This window comes from Pleurodeles waltl, chromosome 8 (assembly GCF_031143425.1).
Source record: "Pleurodeles waltl isolate 20211129_DDA chromosome 8, aPleWal1.hap1.20221129, whole genome shotgun sequence".
NCBI classification, from domain to species: domain Eukaryota; kingdom Metazoa; phylum Chordata; class Amphibia; order Caudata; family Salamandridae; genus Pleurodeles; species Pleurodeles waltl.
In genome coordinates, this window is record NC_090447.1 from 218,256,107 (window position 1) to 218,269,986 (window position 13,880).

Consider the following 13,880-nt stretch of genomic DNA (forward strand, 5'->3'; position numbering starts at 1 on the left):
TTGTGGCATAGGGGGGCCTGATTTGTGCCCCCCTACATGCCACTATGCCCAATGACCATGCCCAGGGGACAGAAGTCCCCTGGGCATGGCCATTGGGCAAGGGGGCATGACTCCTATCTTTACAATGATAGGAGTCATGTTGATGGGGGATGGGCGTCGAAAATAAATGGCGCAAGTCGGGTTAAGACGATTTTTTCGACGTAACCTGACTTGCCCCATTTTAAGACGCCCATGCGCCATCTTCCCCCTACGCCGGCGCTGTCTGGTCTACGTGGTTTTTTCCCACGCAAACCAGGCAGCGCCGGTCTGATTGCGCCGTCTAACGCCATTCCATAAATACGGCGCCCGCATGGCGCTTCAGAATGGCGTTAGACGGCGCAAAACTTTTTGACGCTAAACTGCGTTAGCGCAGTTTAGCGTCAAAAAGTATAAATATGGGCCTTGGTACCTAGAAAAAAAGGCACAAAGTTAGTCAGTCGCAATGTCATAGCTATCTATCCACGGAATGGATCAGCAACAAAGTCAGTCTTCGTCTTCAGGTCATCAATAGATCAGCAACGCATCAGGTTCTCAAAAGCATGACCCCAACGACAGAATCTCGAACCAGGTCTACTTACGTCATCAGCATGTCACCCCTAATTCTCACAAATCTGAAGTTTTAGCCCCTTGTCACGACCTATTTATGAGAGTGTTTCAGTCCATCCCCCTAATTCCTAATTGGTCAGTCAATCAGCAGATATGACTCTAACCTATAATATTAATTTTTCAAATCTATGAGTTCTAATATTTCTTCTTTTACAGTTCATGGATTGGTCCACTGTATGATGTCTTCATTATCCGGCTCTTCAGGTATCGAAAATGTTGCATATTCCTCTTCAGTCAGTGCTCCCATTGTTCATGTCCTGGGAAAGTACATTTAGCCTACTCTACGCATAATTGTATCCAATTGACTTCATCATCTCCTGTTCATCGGTACATTGCGGAAAAGTCTAGCTAAGCACACAGTTCACGGTCGGGTTATAGGCATCAGCAACTTCTACAGTACTTGGGGCCAGATGTAGGAAGCACTTTGCGAGTCGCAAACGGCAAAATTTGCCGTTTGCGACTCGCAAATGCGTGTTTCCTATGCAGAAATGCATTTTGCGAGTCGTTACCGACTCGCAAAATGCATTTCCGAATCGCAAATCGGAAGGGGTGTTCCCTTCCTATTTGCGATTCGCAATGGTATGCAATTCCATTTGTGACCGCTTATGCGGTCGCAAATGGAGTCGCAGTTACCATCCACTTGAAGTGGATGGTAACCCATTCGCAAACGGGAAGGGGTCCCCATGGGACCCCTTCCCCTTTGTGAATGGACCCCAAAATATTTTTTCAGGGCAGGGAGTGGTCCAAGGGACCACTCCCTGCCCTGAAAAAACCGAAACAAAAGGTTTCGGATTTTTTGAAATGCAGCTCGTTTTCCCTTAGGGAAAACGGGCTACATTTAAAAAAAAACAAAAACTGCTTTATTGAAAAGCAGGTCGCTAACATGGAGGCCTGCTGACTACAGCAGGCCTCCATGTTAGCGAGTGCCTATACTCGCTATGGGGCCGCAATTTGCGACCCACCTCATGAAAATTCATGAGGTGGGTCATTGCGACCCCATAGCGAGTAGCAGTCGGTGTCTGAGACACCGTACTGCATAGCAATTTGCGAGTTGCAAATTGCGAGTCGGAAGGACTCGCAATTTGCAACTCGCAAATTGCTTCCTTCCTACATCTGGCCCTTGGTTATTAATTCTGCTTCTGTACGAGGCTAAGAAGCTAAGGGCCAGATGTAGGAAACAAAAAATTGCGAGTCGCATTTTGCGAGTCAATGCGACTCGCAAAATGCGACTCGCAAATTGGTATGCCAGGAAAGAAACCGGTCCGATTTAGCGACTCGCATCCGGACTCGCAACGCTGTGTGCGAGTCCACAGATTGCGAGGTCTCTGTTTGCGAGTGTGCAAAAAACGCACTCGCAATTAGCGAGTTGGTGACGCAAATTGCGAGTTCCCTCAAAATTGCTTGCCGGTGCAGCAGAACACTCCAGAAAGCACACCAAAACACTCTGGAAACACTTCCTGGCACATGATGATGACATCACAGCCAGGAAGTTAACAAATACACCTGGGAGGAGGCTGGACCACACCCTTTTACAACTGCCAGTCTGCACACTGAGCTAGCTGCAGCAGCCATGGAGGGAACCCCCCGAAAAAGGAAAATTAAATTCTCAGAGAGGGAGCTTGAGGTGCTGACCGAAGAATGTTGTCAGCACCATGATGAGCTCTTTGGGAGAGCTGCCCTCACTGTTCCAGAGGCCACCAAAAGAAAAATCTGGCAGGAAATGCAGGAGAAAATCAATGCCCTGGGGGTGAGCCACAGGACAATTGAGGACATAAGGAAGAGGTGGTATGACCTCCGCTCCCGGACCAAGGAGAGGGTGGCAGAAAGGCTCCGGGAGATGAGAGGCACTGGAGGGTGACCATCATCTGTGCCACCACCCACACCCCTTGAAGACAGGATTGAGCAAACCTTTGAGCCGGAGGCAGTGTGTGGATTTGGGGACCTGGACACTTCAGAGCCCAGCACATCAACCGGTGAGTACCATGTGATAAGCCTGTACCCCTATCAATGTCATACCCCACCCACCATGTACACATGTGCATGCACAACCAAATTAGCTCCATTTCAGGGTAGAAAAAGCCAGAATGATGCATTATGGGAAATGTAGTCCAATAGGCAGTGCATAGGCAAATGTTTATTAGGAATTGTGCAACAGATACTAGACACTGACAGTGTGTTCCCCATGTCCCACAGGTCTCCAGCAAGACACCCCCTACACCCCAAGCACCCAGGCCCAAGAGGACACCCCAGGACCCTCCAGCACCCCCACATGCACAGTCAGCAGCATTCCTGCAGTTGTAATGCCTGCTGCAACAGCAACGCCAGGAGCTGCCCCAGCAACAGCCAGGGAGGATACAGGTGCGAGGACAGGGCAGCCACCACTGCGCAGGCGTCGCAGGGCAAGAGCGTCTGATATCCGGATTCATCCTCCAACCAGCAGTGAGGCACATCTGCTGCGGGGTCAGCGCCTGCAAAACACAACATTGGGCAGGATCAGTGGGGTGCTGCACCGCATTGAAAGACAATACCAGGCAAGCATGCGGCACCTCAACAGGCGGATGGACCTGATGTGCCAGAACACTGGGGACATTGCCTCTGCCATCAGGGAACTGGCGGCCGGACTGCTGGGTCAGGCAGAGGCTGGGCGGCGCAGGGATAGGCAGATTATGTTAAGACTGGACAGGATGGCCACATCAATCGGCAGGCTAGCCATCAACACAACAGGCCTGTCGAGGAGGACAGTTGGCCTGCAAATTGAGATGGGCCATTTTGCTGGGGATGTTGCCAGGTGCCTGGGACGTCTCACACATATCATTGAACTAATGGAGACACGTGAGATGTCGAGGGCCACCGGGGAAACACCCCAAGATAGTGAAGAGGGCTCCACAGTGAGCAGTGTATCTGCCACTGACAGTAGGGTGCTAAGGAGTGGGAGGCAGAGCACCATAGATGCGGCTGGGACCAGCCAGGCTGGCAGGAGGGGCAGGAGAAGTTAGCCAACAGCCCGGACAAACAAATGTGGCACATGGCTTAAATGTGCCACATGAGTGGTTGGCATTTCCCTGCCCATGGACAATTGAATCATGTATATAGTTCATCCATTACATTATTAAAACAGTTATTTCTCTTCCACTTAACAAAAGGAGTGTCTGGTTAATGGGTGAGTATGGTGGGAGTTTACACGTACCGTCCAAAATATTGCGTTGCAATGTGTTCCCGTCTCAGTCTGCCTTGATTAGCTAGACTCCTATCCCCATGATGGCGGTGTGGTTGTTCTTGCTCTTCCTCATCAGGATCTGGGTCTGCAGGGGTGAGAGGTAGCCCACGTCTGGTGGCTATGTTGTGGAGGATGCCGCATGCGACCACAATTTTGAAGGCGGTAATGGGGGTGTATTGGAGGGCCTCTCCGCTGCGGTGGAGGCATCGGAATCTTGCCTTCAGGAGTCCGAAGTTGCGCTCGATCAGGTTCCTGGTCCTCTTATGCACACTGTTGTATTGCCTCTCTGATTCATTGCTGGGTGTTAAAAATGGAGTCATGATCCATGGCCTTAGAGCATATGCACTGTCAACTGTTGGGCACAAAAGTACACTGTTAGTAAGTCCAGATAGTCGTGCACAGTGACCTGTGTGTATGTCTGCAAGGTGTATGCAGCTCTACCTAGGAGGTATCCGTCTCCAAACTCCCCACGTTCCAGGCGTTGATGGATCCCACTATGTCTAAAAATGTATGAGTCATGGGTACTGCCTGGAAACTTAGCTACGATGTCCGTGATGACGTAATGGGCATCACAAACAACCTGTATGTTGAGTGAGTGGGTACACTTTCTGTTGCGAAAAATATGTTCCAGATTAGCGGGGGGCATATTTGAATGTGTGTCCCATCTACACATCCAATGACCTGGGGGAAGTGGGCAATGCGGTAATAGTCCAGCTTCGTGCTGTTAATTTCTGCCTCATTCCTTGGTAAGTATATGAACTGAGACCTGTGCGCTACTAAGGCATCTAGGAATGCCCTGAGGAACCTTGACACTGCACTTTGGGATACCCCACCTGCCACGGCAATGACCCCCTGATAGCTCCCTGATGCCAAGAGGTGCAGTGCGCATAGTACTTGCACATGCGTAGGGATGGCGCAGCCACGCAGGGTCTTGTGTTCTAGCTGTGGTTTTAGTAAATCTATTAATTCTAGAATGGCAGCGCTGCTAAGGCGGTATTTATCATAGATCTACTCTTCAGTTTGCTGGAAAAGGGTCTGCCTTGTTCTATATATCTTCTCCTGTCTGTGGCCCCTCCTCCTCCTCTGCTGGGCTGCGTAGACTCTCCTCCTCACTGCTATCAGGTATATGTCCGCCATCTTGAGTGACCCAGATGCCTTCTGGGACTCCTTTTATACTTTGGTAATGGTTACCACCTGCTCTGAGTTAGTGGTAAATGCGACATGCAAACTGGGTTTTTTGCGACTAGTCGCAATTTGCGAGTTGCAATTGCATAAGCTTTGCGAGTCGCAAATTGCGACACGCACATTGCGGGTCGCAAAAGGGGGTCGCAACGGGTGCGACTCGCAAACGGGGCACATCGCTTTTTGCGAGTCGGAAATGGGCTTTTTGCATCCCATTTCCGATTTTGCACTGTCGCAAATTGCGATTCTGCCCCTCCTGCCAGCCTGGCTGGTCCCAGCCGCATCTATGGTGCTCTGCCTCCCACTCCTTAGCACCCTACTGTCAGTGGCAGATACACTGCTCACTGTGGAGCCCTCTTCACTATCTTGGGGTGTTTCCCCGGTGGCCCTCGACATCTCACATGTCTCCATTAGTTTAATGATATGTGTGAGACGTCCCAGGCCCCTGGCAACATCCCCAGCAAAATGGCCCATCTCAATTTGCAGGCCAACTGTCCTCCTTGACAGGCCTGTTGTGTTGATGGCTAGCCTGCCGATTGATGTGGCCATCCTGTCCAGTCTTAACATAATCTGCCTATCCCTGCGCCGCCCAGCCTCTGCCTGACCCAGCAGTCCGGCCGCCAGTTCCCTGATGGCAGAGGCAATGTCCCCAGTGTTCTGGCACATCAGGTCCATCCGCCTGTTGAGGTGCTGCATGCTTGCCTGGTTTTGTCTTTCAATGCGGTGCAGCACCCCACTGATCCTTCCCAATGTTGTGTTTTGCAGGCGCTGACCCCGCAGCAGATGTGCCTCACTGCTGGTTGGAGGATGAATCCGGATATCAGACGCTCTTGCCCTGCGACGCCTGCGCAGTGGTGGCTGCCCTGTCCTCGCACCTGTATCCTCCCTGGCTGTTGCTGGGGCAGCTCCTGGCGTTGCTGTTGCAGCAGGCGTTACAACTGCAGGAATGCTGCTGACTGTGCATGTGGGGGTGCTGGAGGGTCCTGGGGTGTCCTCCTGGGCCTGGGTGCTTGGGGTGTAGGGGGTGTCTTGCTGGAGACCTGTGGGACATGGGGAACACACTGTCAGTGTCTAGTATCTGTTGCACAATTCCTAATAAACATTTGCCTATGCACTGCCTATTGGACTACATTTCCCATAATGCATCATTCTGGCTTTTTCTACCCTGAAATGGAGCTAATTTGGTTGTGCATGCACATGTGTACATGGTGGGTGGGGTATGACATTGATAGGGGTACAGGCTTATCACATGGTACTCACCGGTTGATGTGCTGGGCTCTGAAGTGTCCAGGTCCCCAAATCCACACACTGCCTCCGGCTCAAAGGTTTGCTCAATCCTGTCTTCAAGGGGTGTGGGTGGTGGCACAGATGATGGTCCCCCTCCAGTGCCTCTCATCTCCCGGAGCCTTTCTGCCACCCTCTCCTTGGTCCGGGAGCGGAGGTCATACCACCTCTTCCTTATGTCCTCAATTGTCCTGTGGCTCACCCCCAGGGCATTGATTTTCTCCTGCATTTCCTGCCAGATTTTTCTTTTGGTGGCCTCTGGAACAGTGAGGGCAGCTCTCCCAAAGAGCTCATCATGGTGCTGACAACATTCTTCGGTCAGCACCTCAAGCTCCCTCTCTGAGAATTTAATTTTCCTTTTTCGGGGGGTTCCCTCCATGGCTGCTGCAGCTAGCTCAGTGTGCAGACTGGCAGTTGTAAAAGGGTGTGGTCCAGCCTCCTCCCAGGTGTATTTGTTAACTTCCTGGCTGTGATGTCATCATCATGTGCCAGGAAGTGTTTCCAGAGTGTTTTGGTGTGCTTTCTGGAGTGTTCTGCTGCACCTGCAAGCAATTTTGAGGGAACTCGCAATTTGCGACACCCACTCGCTAATTGCGAGTGCGTTTTTTGCACACTCGCAAACAGCGACCTCGCAATCTGCGGACTCGCACACAGCGTTGCGAGTCCGGATGCGAGTCGCTAAATCGGACCGGTTTCTTTCCTGGCATACCAATTTGCGAGTCGCATTTTGCGAGTCGCATTGACTCGCAAAATGCGACTCGCAATTTTTTTGTTTCCTACATCTGGCCCCTAGTTCCTTCAATTCTTCCAAATCCTTACTTGAGTTAGTCAAGATAGTTAGTAAGTCTCCTATCTCCCTATCATTATCTGGGATATAGGAACATCAATGCCTAGCATTAATCATTCTACAGACTCTGCCGTCTTTCGGTAAAAGAATGTCTAAAGCAAGTCTATTTTGAAGCATAATAGCTCTATCCGCGGCTAATTCAGTATCTAACAGGAGTATTGCCCCTGTAAAATTTGTCAGCATGTTATCCACAATAGTAGACAAACTTTTGTATCTTGATCGAATTTAAAATGACTCCCACTGAAGGAATCACTGCACCAAAAATATCTCCCACAATTGCAGAAGAGATTTCCCTCCTCTGTCGCTCAGGATGTAATTCAGTGACTTTCGGAAATTTCTTTAAGTCATCCACCTGATAAATTTTTGAGAAAACCATCCCCAAATAAATTGTCCCATACCATCCTCTAGGAAGACGGTAATAAGCATTAAGTCCACAAATATTGTAGAGTCCAGGAATAGAGGGGTCCTGACTATTCAGCATAGAAGTTCAATTACTCTGAAACAAAAACACATGCCTATGTTCACTCATTCCCGCAAATAAAGTGTCAGTGTGCAATTTTTGCCTATATATACAAAGCTTCCCTACATGCAATGCATCTAATGCTAATTTCACTTGCATTTTAATAGCAGTGTAAGCATAATCTTTCTTATAAGTCCTCTTCTCTAACCCTTTTTCTAATTTCTCTTTCAATGTCTTTCTCCTATCATCAGTATACCCTATAAAGCTCTTCTCAAAAGGTGTAAGCAAGCATGTCAAGTTGTTTTTGTGTGCGTATGTGGTTCCAAAAGTTAGTGTAGGCTCAAAGAATCCTGAAACTAGTTCTGTATCATGGTCTCTGGCTATTCTACTCAGATATCTAATAATAGGAACAAATGAAAACACTACATCGTAGTGAGAATAAAAATACTGTATATACTCTTGGTTATAGAATCTTGTTAGTAGCAAATTACAGCAGGAAGACTGTGGTACGTAACTCCTTCCTCTACTGACAAAGGAATTTGCATACACACAAGACAATTCCTCGCATATATTGTCTCAACATACTCACTCAACAAGCGATAGAAAACATTAGAAGAAAGCTCTCCTTGAGCATTAGTATCGTCATGCAAATATTCTCATCTAACTTACACCTCTCTAAAGCTGTTAATAGAGTAGTTTCAGGAGCAGAAGTAGTAATAGTTCCTTTCATATCATGAACATACATTCCCACAATCATTATTATAAACATTATTCCACACATAACTGCCAATCCAACACTCGTATATCTACAACTCCTAGTATTTCTATCTTGATTATTTAGTTTGGCCTTGATCTGTAAAGGATCAGAAAGCAGAAGTAGCTCTTAGATAAAGTGCAGTAGAATAAAAAATGAAGGAAAAATTATTTTCTCACAGTTCAATTTCACATCCATGAACCCCTTTTTCTTTGTCAAAACGATTAGCAGCTTGTCACATCCAGTTTTCAATTGTCATATCAGGTTATCAATGTCTCTTTCGGTTTTATTTGCAAACAGTCTCTTCTTATGTTTCTCAGATCAGCTTAACAATTCAGTTTCTCAATCACCTTCAGGTTACATCAAAATACTGACTCTGAACTTTTCTATCAAAACTAAAAGGCATAAACTCATGTTTCCATTCATTGGTAGCTGCATATGCCCATTCATGACCTGCTTAACCTCGACTCGCTATTCTTTTTTCCAACCTTCGGTCACCACTTAATTCTCCTTCACTTAATTCTTCCTTTCTTTTAGTGTCCACTTCTTCTTCTATTGTTTCATTTATGACCAGTTCCTTCTTCTTCTCAATCTGCAATTCAGGCCAATTATCTTCCTTTCTTGTTTCTTCTGTTAATATTCTTCTCAAGATTGGACTCATCTCTTTCTCTCTCTCTATGGTGTTTTCTCTTGATGGATCTGCAACGGGCTCAGGGGGAGTTGAATCACCTTGACTTTGATCCATCTCAACTTTTTCACCCTCTTGGTCTGGCACTTGCTTGGTCTGCTTTTCAGCACTGTCTGCTTCTGGGAGATCCTCTGCTGATAGGCTGATATCCGTCCAGATAGGCTCTTGCATACCCTCCTGCAATTCTTCAATCTCATCTCTTACAGGGGTAATGGAACCATCTTCCACAGGCTCTGGTTCAATTTCAGGTTCTGTTGGCTCCTTTTCTGGCTCAAGTGCGGTGACCTGTTTCCCCGTTGTTGGTGCTCTCACCAATGATTCTTCATGATCTGGTGCACATACCACTCTCTTTCTATGACTTACCAGTTCGGGAGTCCTGCACACTTCACAGCTGTCGTAGTTGTTAGCACCACCTGGTAAGGACCTCTCCAACGAGGCTCAAAACAGGTCTTGCGAAAGTGCTTTCTGACAACTACCCAGTGTCCGGCTCTCAGATTATGACCTGGATCGTGGATGGGTGGCAGGGTAGTAGCCTGCACCTGCTGAGAGAAAGAGCGAACCACATCAGCCAGACCCTTGCAGTAGTCCAACACTACATCATCTGTAATATTGACAAGCGCATTGTTTGGAACTGCTGGTAATCTCATTGCTCTGCCCATGAGGATTTCATGGGGCGACAGCCCTGTCTTCCTGTCAGGTGTGTTTCTCATTGACATCGACACCAACGGCAATGCATCTGGCCATTTCAGATTCATAGCTGCACACATCTTTGCAATTCTTGGTTTCAAGGTACCATTCATTTGTTCTACCAGTCCTAATGCTTCAGGGCGATAGCTATAATGCAACTTTTGCTTGATGTTTAGTGTTGCACATAAGAGTTTAATCACCTTGTTATTGAAGTGAGTTCCCCTATCGGATTCTAAAGAGATCGGAAACCCGAAACATGGAATCAACTTCCTAAGTACCAGCTTTGCCACTGTGAGACTGTTGTTCCTTCTTGTAGGGTATGCTTCGATCCAGTGAATAAAGACACACACAATCACCAACACTTCAACCCTCCACACGCAGGTATTTCAATGAAATCCAGTTGGATTCTGCCCAATGGACCTCCTGCTATTCTAATGTGGCTCAAATTCACCACTGTCCCTTTTCCCACTTTTAGTTGCTGACAAACTATATAGTGATGACATACTGCCTCTGCTTCCTGCCTGAACTTAGGGTTAAACCAATCATTTTTAAAGAATCTAACCATGGCACCCCTCCAAATATGTGCCTGGCCGTGGTAGTACCTGCCCATTTGCGACAGTAAACTATTGGGCAGGACCATCTGACCTTCTTCAGAAACCCAAATCTCATCATTTCATTGGACACATTTAAATCTAACCCAAAGACGTTTGTCTTCTTTGTCAACATTACTCTGCAACGTTTTTAACTCTTCCAAAGTATCAATCACCTTCAATGCAAAACTTGTACATGTATTGTCTTCTTCGGGCATTAATTCCCACTTGTCTTTAAATGATATACAGTTCAATGCGCAAAACCTTGCGACTTGATCCGCACATCCATTCCCCAGTGAGATGTAATCCTGTGCCTTTTGATGTGCAATGCATTTTACCACGGCAATTTCTTCAGGTAACTGTATTGCATACAGCAACTCTTTTATCTTGTCCCCATTTCTTACTGGCGTACCAGTAGAGGTCAGGACCTCTTTGTGACCACAATTGACCAAAATCATGAACAATTCCAAATCCATATTGACTGTCAGTATAGATGGTGACTCTCAGTATTGCAGAGACATGGCATGCCCTAGTAAGAGCTACCAGTTCTGCCACTTGTGCAGAATATACACCTCGAAGCCAGGAAGCTTCTAATGTACCTGTGGTTGTTCATACAGCATGTCCTGCTCTCAATGTCCCTGTACCATCTCTGAGACATGAGCCATCAACAAAGACAATTTAATCATTTTCTTCCAATCAAGTGTCTCTGATATCAGGCCTTGGTTTTGTACACAGTTCAGTTACCTCAAGACAATCATGCTCAATGTCTTCTTCTTTTTCAATTTCAACAGTGTCACTTGGAAGTAATGTTGTCGGTTCAACACTGCACATCTTTTCAATGTTACATTTGGAGCACCCAATATGCTGGTCTCATACATTTTCAATCTTGCACCAGTCAAGTACTGTGTTTTTGTGCTTGTTAGTAAAATCTCAACAGAATGTGGTACCATTACCGTCAAAGGGCATCCCATCACTACTCCCTCACATTGAGAAAGACTTTTACCAACTGCATCAACTGCATGTAGACAACCTAGTAAAGCTGCTGCGATTGGGTCCAAGGTAGATGAAAAATAAGTTACTAGGCGATAAGCATCTCTATGGACCTGTGTTAAAACAGACAAAGAACAAGCATCACGCTCATGACAAAACAATGTGAATGGCTGGAGCTCTGCACAAACTCTCTCTCAATTCAGTAAATGCTTTCATCTGATCTTCATCTAGCGTAATTGGGTCCGTGACTTCTTTATGTGTCAGCTGCTGCAATGGTTTGGCAATCTCAGCAAAATTTGGAATCCACTGTCGACAATAACCTACCATTCCCAGAAACATTCTGACATTTCTTTGTGAAGTTGGAGGATTTCTCTGCAGTATCATTGTAATTCTTTCTCTGGATATTCTCCTTGACCCTTTCTCAATCTGATGTCCCAGGTACTTCACTGACTTCTGACTGTAGTTCAATTTCAAAGAAGATACCTTATGCCCAAACTTTCCCAAATGATTCAACAGGGCAATCGAGTCATACTTACACTCGTCCCTTGTCTTGGATGCATTCAACAAATCATCAATGTACTGCACTAGAGTCGATTGGTATGATAGTTCCAATGACTCCAAATTATTTTTCAAAACCTGATTGAACAGAGACGGTAAATCTGTATACCCTTGTGGAAGTCTGCACCAGCTGTAGACTCTGTCTAGGAATTTGAAACTAAAAAGAAACTGACTATCCTCTTGGAGAGGCACAGAAAAGAAAGCTTGTGACAAGTTAACCACTGTGAATTTCTCAGCATCACAAGGAATTTGAAACAGTATCGCTGCTAAGTTTGGCACTACAGGACAACACTTGACTAAACATGTTGTTTACTTTTCACAAGTCCTGCACAATGCGCACTTTTCTACACAGCTTTTGTGCAACAATTCTTTCAAAACCTCTTGTTTTAGAAAATCTCCAATTATCTGCGCCACTTTCATCAGAACATCTTGTGCCATGTTATACTGTGGAAGCTGTGGAAATACCACATTCGGCTTCAAAGTGATCTTAATCAGTTCCAATCCCTTGATCAAGCCCACTTCTTTACCTGTCAGGTCCCACATATTTTCCTGTACTGTTCCCTGTAAGTTTGCATGCAATTCTTTCACAGTAAACATCGGGAAAAACTCAATCAATGGGTACTCTACATTAACATTTTAATTTGCTGTTTCAAAGGTCTGTTCTTCCTCATCGTCACTATTAGTCTGAACCTCTATTCCAGCAGTCAAACAACTAATAGAGCATTTTGTCTTACACAGTAAGTCCCTTCCCAGTAGGGATACTGGGCTTGAGTCATAGACTACAACCTTATGCAGCCCCTGGTAGTTGCCAATCTCAACCTGTAGTGGATCTGTGATCTGATTTTTCAACTGTCTGTTTTCTACCCCAACAACCTGATCTGTTCTGCCTAAAACAGGTAAGTTTGTAACATCTGCGCTTCTTACTGTAGAACGCATAACTCCTGTGTCCACTAAGAATGAGACACTGTGACCCATCACTTTTCCTTTCACAAAAGGTCCTCTCTGATCTACGTCCAAGGACACTGCGAGCATACATGGCTCCTCATCCGAACTCATAATCATCCATTCATCGTTTAGATCATTCTCACTATGTAATGGGAATTGGTGTACTGTGTCATTACTTCTATCTTTTCTCTGACCTATGACCTGCTGAGTAAGCATCATCTGTTGCTGTTCTATCGGGGCTTGAAGTATCTGCATTTGCTGTCTAGGTTCCAGTGGAACCTGCTGCTGCACGGGTTGCAACTGTGTCAGTTGTGCACGCGGAACTTGCATCTGTTGCATGGTTGAAAATTCTGCACTGGGTTCTGAACATTCGGATTAAGTCCTCTCATTCTAGGGACTTTCACAGTTTAAAATGTATTGACATCACCATCCTGCTGAACAATACCATCCTGCACCGTCATCGGACACTCACGCTTCCAATGTCCCACGTTTCCACACAGATGACACAGTAACATCTTTTTTATACCTTGCACATCGTTTTGAACCACTACAGTACTTAAATCTGGACCACGATTCATATTGACTACACAAACCCTACCTGTCATCTGAGATTGGAACATGACAGTTCCCTGCTGCTGTGGTATCTGTTGCACTAACACACCTTGCACTCCTGTCTGAGCTGCCTTAATCTGCCTCACCATGGCTTTCTCCTTCAACTTTTTCTGCTTCAACTCAATCTCATCATTACAGTACTTTGCATACTGCAACACCTCATCAATTGGCTTCACTTGCCAACAAATCAAATGACTCTTAATTAGCTGCCCTATTTCTGGTCTCAATCCTTCGACAAACCTGAACACAAAGTACAACATGTCTTTTGGCTCAATTGCTTCTTTACCACTATACTCTTTGAATGCTTCAATCCTCTGCCAATCGATATTTTTAGGTGAAATTCTCGTCTTCAGGAACACAATCACCTTATAGTAATATTTCATCACGTCAGGAGATGGTGCACCCGTAACTCTATCCCTTT